This window comes from Penaeus monodon, chromosome 13, assembly GCF_015228065.2.
Source record: "Penaeus monodon isolate SGIC_2016 chromosome 13, NSTDA_Pmon_1, whole genome shotgun sequence".
Taxonomy (NCBI): Eukaryota; Metazoa; Arthropoda; class Malacostraca; order Decapoda; family Penaeidae; genus Penaeus; species Penaeus monodon.
Window position 1 is genome coordinate 51,551,694 of NC_051398.1, and position 8,975 is coordinate 51,560,668.

Below are 8,975 nucleotides of genomic sequence, written 5' to 3' on the forward strand. Positions count from 1 at the left end.
GAGTGCATCTCCGCTGCCTTGTCTACGCTTTCCTGCGTGTTTCTTTTTTTTTTCTTTTTTTTGGGGGGGGGGAGGTGGTCGAAAGGATGCCGATGAAAAAAATAAAGGAGAGGGCTAGAAAAGTCTCGCAAGCATCCCAAAAAAAAAGTTAAATGCTCCACTTCAGGAAATTCAATGCTCAACAGAGAATGCCCCAGGCGTGAGGCTCCTTAGAGTCGGCAAAAGTCTAAGACTTGCTCACAACACTTAGAATGTTTTGGTGTGAATGTGGTATGATGTATTTGTGCATATCTTATTAGTTTGCACATGCAAGGGTGGGAAATGTTTACTGCGCGTTTACCGAAAAAGTATTTTTGCTAAAATAATGGTAATCTGATTGGTACTACTACGGCAATTCTTGTTCGATTTGCATGATTTTTTGTGTGTACAACGCTGGTATTTTGTTCCAAACACTGGAGCTCTTACTTTTACTCTAAATTGGAAGTTGGATTTTTCAGAGGTTTTAATTTTTCAGAGAAAAAAAAAAAAAAAAAAAAAAAAAAAACGAAATAGCACCAGTACATAACCACTGGCCATACACAACAAAACTGAGCTTGAGATTTAGCATCATACCCAGTAAACATGCCTGAACAATTATAAAGGCATAGAGTGAAATACCTACGCGGAGCAATAACTCAATGAAGATTTGCTATTTAATTGTTTTTTTACTCCAAATTTCCATAGAATTTAATGAAACTCAACATGTATAACCAACAGCATGCACACATACAATGTAAAAATGAGAATCCTACCTCTACTAGAAAAAAGCATGGGAATGGTAACTGAGTCTTGAAGGTACTCTCGTCGATGAGCAGCTATTAGAGCAGATATTAAATTACGACTGAGACGGTGACCCAGCAAACAAAAAAGATTCCCAACTGGAAATGCCCTGGATCCGATGAGGTACAAGAGTATTGGCTGAAGATTTTCACGGCATTAAATAAGAGAATAGAGCAATTGAATGGCATGGTTAGCAACAGGGTTAAGATTTCTAAGTGGATGACCATTGGTAAGACCAACTTCTTATAGATAAGACTGTGTTGAATGACTGTAAAAGGAGACATACCAATCTGAGAATGTTGTGGAATGACTATAAGAAAGCTTATGATATGGTCCCTCATTCCTGGATTCTAGAAAGTCTGGAACTGGCAAATGTGGCTGATAATGTTGATTTTTATTAAGGGTCGATAAAGAACTGGGAATGGGTATGATTTTGTGGAATTTTTTGGCAAAAGTCCCCCAATTCTCCACTCTTCGGGTGTACAGGAAAAAACGCCCATGTGTCCTTTAGTAGGACTGCGCTTTTTGGAAAAGGAGAGGGGCTGCTTTGAGCTCTGCTGTAAGGCTCCCCAAGGATTTGAGGATTTTCATTCAAAAATGAATCTCATTTCCGGGGGTCCCAAAAGTTGCTTTTTGGCCCTTTAAAAGGATCCACAGGGAAAGAGGCTATAATTATTCCGCCCCTAAATTGGCAAGGATGTTTCCCACCCCAGGGAATTACAGACCATTTTTCCCCCAGTTGCATCTGCAAGCTTATGGAAAAATGGTACCTTCGGGTTTGACAGGCTGCTGAAAAGGGAAAAACGTGCTGACCCCCATCAATATGGGTTTAGAAAATTGAGATCGCCCGCAGATTTTGTGAGGATGGAAATTGCCATACAAAATTTCCCTTTTCCCACAGCGACATCACATTTTCCAGTCTTCTTTGCCCTGTAAAGGCAAAGCTGTATAACACTGGTTTAAGAGGAAAAACCCTACCTTCATACAAAGCTTCCTTGTAAAGGGAAAGTTTAGAGTTGGGTGGGGAAAACCTTTTCCTTAACCGGAAAGATCGGGGAGGGGGCCCCACATGGGATTGCCCTGTTTGCCTTTGTATAAAGTATCGGAAAGGTTATTCAAGTGCTTCTAAAGTAGTCTGTATTGGACGACTTTACACTGTATGCTCAGAGAAGCTTACAGGAAAATGCAGACGCAGTAAATAGTTGTGCAGGGGCAACATACCATGGGTTCAAATTTTATACAAGCAAGCCCATGGTAATCTTTTCCACAAACAAGGAAAGTTCCTCCTTTCCCCTCTTTTTAGGAGCAAACCCAGCATTTTGCCCAAGGGGTGAAAGTATTGGTTTTAAAATTTCTGATCAAGCTTAATGGGTCCCTCACATCAAACATTAAAAGGGGTGAAAACTACAAAATGTTAGTTTTTGCTGGTTTATTTAACTTTTATTTGGGGTGCAGACCGACAACGCCTATTTGTAGAAACTTGATATAAATGTAAATTCACTGAAACCCCACTATTGGGGACTCTGTTCTAATGAAGTTTCAGAATCTGTAAGGGTTTTCAGGTCTTCCCTGTAGAGCCCCTGTATGCTGAGAGTGAAAAACCATCTTTTTCTTTACACCGGGACTACAGAACCGATTACTAACCAGAAATACAAAGGATTCCCGGGATCTCCTATATCCAGATTGTTTTTCAACACCTTTTTAGGAGGTTTGGGGAAAGAGAAAGTTTTAAACTCCTAAAGGGTTTGGGGAACGGAACTCCCCCAAATTTCCCCCCTTTGGGCTAATAAGTCGAGTTGGATTGGTCGGCATTTGGGAAAGATTTAAGAGAAGTAAAGGAGATTTCAAACCTTTAAGTACCAAAGGGTCAGATGCAATATATAAGATGGTTCGAAATCTGAAAAAAAGGGGTTGTTTGCAGCATGAACAGAAGGGAAAAAATCATCTGGCATCTCTCTATAGAAGCCCAATCTTCACTGCAGGTTCAGCCATCCCTTTCAGCATTTAAAATGATAGAGATCTTTCAACCATTCTGTTGTAATATATTTTTGACTCTTGTAGGCCTTGCGCAATAAGAGTTTAAACCATACATCCAGTATGAGGGGGGTTCAGATTGGCTTGCATTTATATCAACACATAAAAAAAAAACTTGTTGGGGCCAGCACATGTTGGTATCAGTGGGGAAGAGCGAGCTGATCAGGAGGGCCCAAGGACTGCCCCTCAGCCTTGTGATGCTTGTTTTGTCTCCCCCCACCGACCTGAAACCCAGCATAAGGAGTTGTCTTGGGGTAGATGGAGGGGGAAAAATGGGGGCATACCTCAGAAAAAACTGCGAGAGATTAGAGATTTACTTGGCATTGGGTGACCCCCCCCCCATCCCAACCGAAAAATAGAAGTTTATTAAAAGACTAAGAATCGGGCACACGAGGACTCATGGACCGATGACCTAAAAGTCAAACACTTTTTGGGGGGATGCCCCAAAAGTCATTAACGGTCGCCATGTGTGGAAAAAAGTGCAACTTCTCAGACCAAAAAGTAGTACTTTCTCCCCCCTATACCTGAAAAATGTATTGGGGGGGGGATTTTGACGTAAAGGGTTTTTTGTTTCCTTTGGGAGGAAATTTTTAATAAAAATTTTAAATTTGCATAATATTTATGCAATAACAATTTTTAATACTTAGAGCATAATATTTTTGCTTTGATTTTTAATATATTTATTGTTATTTGTAAGATATTTATTGATAGATTTTTTAAGTTTTAAATATTCTAATATTCCTATCTAACAAGGTTTTCGCCACTAATTTTAAATAATCAATCAATCAATGGGCTGGAGCGTCCAGATTGAGCTCACTTTAGGATCACCTTAGTCAATCTAAAATTTCACGCAAATTTGCCATTGAAGTTGGATGTTCTGATACCGACCTTCAGGCTTTGCTGAGATCACTGAGTGGGAACTGGACAATGCACTGATCAAAGGAAAAGCATCCACCCCAGGTGAGGATGGAATTCCTATAGTGTCCTCCGCCTTACAGCTCAGGTACCTAGTAATATCCTTTTGCACCTATACAGGTTAAGTTTTTCACAAGGTATTCTGCCTGGCCCTTGGACGTGCAGTCTAATCACTATACCGAAATCAAACACTGATAAATACCAACCAATTTCATTAAACGCATGTGTATGCAGAGTTCTAGAAAGGATAATCTTGAACAGACTCCGGTACAGTTTACAAGGTAAATTATTTCACAGACTACGGGACGTAGCACACAACATTGCTTTGCAGAGTACTTTTCATACTCTAATCCAGGGAAGCACAATGTTTTTCTTGACCTTAAGCCAGTTTTTGACATTGCAAATAGAGAAGTTATCCTAGAACAATTAGTAAGCTTTGGCATCCGGGGTAAAATATTGAACTGGATTAGAATGTATTTTTCGAACAGATCTGCAAGTGTCCTGTTCAGGAGAGTGAGAATTTCCACTTAACAATCTTTTGAACTTGGGACGCCACAGGGAGGAGTTCTCAACCCTGTGCTGTTCAATGTCCTCATGCGCAAGCTGGTGACAGATATCCCACTTGGGGATGGTGAATCCATTATATGCTACGTTGATGACATATGTGTCAGAGCATCATCACAAGAGAGGATGCAAATAATTCTCGACAAAATCACAACAAAGGCTCATGAATGTGGATTAGTCATCTCCCCTGAGAAAACAATGGCTCTCAACCCATATATCATACCCCACCCACTTTTCGCATAGGTGACCAGGATCTTGACATATGCCATAAGTATAAATATCTCGGGGTGAACGTAAATGATGCAGACCAGGTCCTTTCTCTAAAGAAGAGATTCTGGAAAGAGATTGAAACTGTTGAAAGTTCTTGTCGGAAGAGAACAAGGCATCAATGTTAAGCTCGCTAGACTGTTTTACTTTGTCCTTTATAAGGTCAGTTGTAGACTACCATGCACTACACTTGTTTGCAGTGTAAGAAATCAAAAATAAGTAGCTTGGAGGTAGTGCAAAATGAATTTATGAGGATTATCCTCGGCGCCCCGAGAACAGCAATTATAGTGAATATGAGATCAGAATTAAACTTACCATCCATTTCTGATAGAAATTATTTATTTCCACCATATTTGGAGGTCAAAGCTCTGAGGGAACCCTCGTATCTCTCAGATTTCAGAAACAACTGAACATAAAATCACACAAGCAGACGTGACTAATCACCACACTTTCAATTGAAGGCAGGTTAGCAACAGGGTAAGATTTCTAAGTGGAGGACATTTGTAGACAACTTCTATAGATAAGACTGTGTTGAATGACTGTAAAAGGAGACATACCAATCTGAGAATGTTGTGGAATGACTATAAGAAAAGCTTATGATATGGTCCCTCATTCCTGGATTCTAGAAAGTCTGGAACTGGCAAATGTGGCTGATAATGTTGAGTTTATTAGACGGTCGATGAAGAACTGGAATGTGGATATGATGTCATGTGGAATTTTTTGGCAAAAGTGCCCAATTCTCCACTCTTCGGGCTGTACAGGAACAACGCCCAATGTCGTCCTTTAGTAGGACTGCAGCATTTTTTTGCGCAAGGAGACGGACTGCTTTGCAGCCTCTGTCTGTAAGGCGGCAAAGATGTGAGGATATTCATTCTAAATGATATCTCACTTAACGGAGGGCTCCCAAAAGTTGCTGTTGGACCTATTCAATAGGATCCACATGGAAAGAGGCTATAATTATTCCTGTCCCTAAATCTGGCAAGGATGCTTCCACACCAGGGAATTACAGACCAGTTTTTCTCTCCAGTTGCATCTGCAAGCTTATGGAGAAAATGGTAACCTTCAGGTTGACATGGCTGCTAGAAAAGGAAAACGTGCTGACCCCACATCAATATGGGTTTAGAAAATTGAGGATCCGACCGCAGATGTATTTGTGAGGACTGGAAGTCAATACAGAATTCCTTTGCACAGCGACATCACATGTTAAGCAGCTTCTTTGACCTTGATAAAGGCAAAGCTGTATAAACACTGGTTTAAGAGGAGCATAACCTTACCTTCATACAAGCTTCCTTGCTGCAGGAGTATAGAGTCGGGTGGGAAACAGTTTCCTTAACCTGGAAGATCAGCTGGAGGGGGTCCCACATGGGATTGACCCTGTTTGCCATTGCTATAAACGTCATCGGAAAGGTTATTCCAAGTGCGTCTTCACATTTAGTGTATTGGACGGACTTTACACTGTACTGCCCTCAGAAAGAAGCGACAGGACACATGGCAGACTGCGGAAATAATGTTTGTGCAGTGGGCAAACATACCATGGTGTTCAAATTTATACAAGCAAGGACCATGGTAATGCATTTCCCAAAAAGGAATAGTTCATCACCCTCTATTTAGGAGGCAAAACCCACATTGCATTGTCTAAAGGTGAAGTACTTGGGTCTAATTTCTGACTCAAGGCTTACATGGGTGCCTCACATCAAACAATTAAAGGTGAAACTACAAAATGCTTAGTATTTTGCTGGTTATTTAACATTTATCTTGGGGTGCAGACCGCACAACGCCTATTTGTAGTAAACTTGACTATAAATGTAAATTCATCTGCAACTCCCACTATTGGACTCTGTTCATAATGAAGCTTTCAGAATCTGTAGAGGGACTTTCAGGTCTTCACCTGTAGAGGCGGATGCTGAGAAGTAGAGAACTCTCTTCATACACCGGGGATACATGAACCTGATTTACTACACCCGACTCAAAGGATTAAGGGAATCTCCTATACCAGATTTTCTCAACACCTTTGAGGATGGTAGGAGAATGAGAAAGTTTTTAATCTCACTAAGGTTCTGGCAACTGGAACTCCCCAATTACCCCCTTGGACTAATGAAGTCGAGTTGGATTTGGTCGGCATTAGGGAAAGATCTGAAGCAGAAGTAAGAGAGAGATTTCAACACACTTCTAAGTACCAAGGATCAGATGCAATATATACAGATGGTTCGAAATCTGAAAATGGTGTGGCTTTGCAGCAGTGAAAGAGGAAAACTGCATCTGCGCAGTCTCTTCTATAGAAGCTCAATCTTCACTGCCAGAGCTACATGCCATCCTTGCCGCAGTAAGATGACTAGAGATCTCGAAATATTCTGTTGTAAATATATTGTGACTCTTGAGTGCCTCTGCAAGAAGTTAAGAGTTTAAATACTCATCACCATACAGTAGTGAGGGAGGTTCAGATGGGTTGCTTGATATCAAAACATAAAGATAACATGTGGTGCTAAGCACATGTGGTATCAGTGGGAATGAGCGAGCTGCTTCAGGAGGCCAGGCAGCTGCCACTCAGCCTTGGTGATGTTGTTTCGTCTACCCACACACGACCTGAAATCCAGCATAAGGAGTTGTCTTGGGGATAGATGGGAGCGGAAACATGGAGGCATACCTCTCGATCAACACAAACTGGAGGGATTAGAGATGATTTTGGCAGTTGGGTGACCAGCATCATCCCAACCGAAAAAAAAAAGTAGAAGTTGCATTAACAAAGACGAAGAATCGGGAAAAGAGACCGACTCATGGACCGATGACGACTAAAAGTCAAGCACTTGTGAGGGATGCCAAGAGTCTTAACGGTCGCACAGTGTGGAAAAATGGTGAAACATTCTCAGACAATGATGTATGTACTTGTCTCCCCCATAACACTGAAAAATTGTAGGGGGAGGATTGTGCGTTAGAAGGCTATTGTTTTCTTAGGGAGGCTAATATTTCAATAAAATTTAATTATGCATAATATCATGCAAAACTTTATATACGTAGAGCATAATATTTGCTTGATTGTTATATTATTCTTGTTATTTTGTAAGATATTTATTTGATAGATATTTTTTAAGTTTTAAATATTCTAATATCCTATCTACAAGGTTTTCGCCACTAATTTTAAAATAACAATCAATCAATGGGCGGGAGCGTCAGATTGACCTAATTTAGGATCACCGTAGTCAATCTAAAATTCACCGAAATTTGCCATTGAAAGTTGGATGTTTAGATACGGACCCATCAGCTGTTGCTGAGATCACTGAGTGGGAACTGGACAATGCACGGATCAAAGAAAAGCTCCACCCAGGTTGAGGATGGACTTCCTATAGTGTCCTCCGCCTACAGCTCAGGACATAGTAATACTTTGCACCTATACAGGTAAGTTTTTCACAAGGTATTCTGCCTGGCCCTTGGGACGGCAGTCGAAATCACTTATACCGAATCAAACCACTGATAAAACGAACAATTTTCATTCAACGCATGTGATGCAGAGTTCTAGAAAGGATAATCTTGAACAGACTCGCGTACAGTTTACAAGGTAATTATTTCACAGACTACGGGTGACCGTAAGCACACAACATTGCTTTGCGAGTACATTTCATACTCTAATCAGGAAGCACAATGTTTTCTGACCTTAAGCCAGTTTTTGACATCTTGCAAATAGAGAAATGTGATCGATAGAACAATTAGTCCGCTTTGCATCGGGTAAAATATGAAATGGTTAGAATGTATTTTTCGAACAGATCTGCAAGTGTCCTGTTCAGGAGAGTGAGAATTTCCACTAACAATGCTTTGAACTTGGGACGCCCACAGGGAGGAGTTCTCAACCCTGTTTGTGTTCAATGCCTCATGCGCAAGCTGGTGACAATAGTTCCCACTGGGGGATGGTGAAGCCTATATGCTCCGTTGATGCCATATGTGTCAGGAGCATCATCACAAGAGAGGTGATGCAAATAATTCGACAAAATCACAACAAAGGACAGAAGTGGATTAGTCATCTACGCTGAGAAAACATGGCTATCAAACCATAGATCATACCAACCACCCACTTTCGACATAGGCGACCAGGATTTTCTTGACATATGCCATAAGTATAAATATCTCGGGGTGAAACGTAAATGATGCAGACAGGTCCTCACGTTCTTAAAGAAGAGATTCTGAAAGAGATTGAAACGTGAAAGGTCTTGTCGGAGCGCAAAAGGCATCCAATGTTAAGCTCGCTATGACGGTTTACTTTGTCCTTATAAGGTCAGTTGTAGACTACCATGCACTACACTTGTTGCGTGTAAGGAAATCAAAAATAAGTAGCTTGGAAGTAGGGCAAAATGAATTTATGAGGATTATCTCGGCGCCCCGGAGAA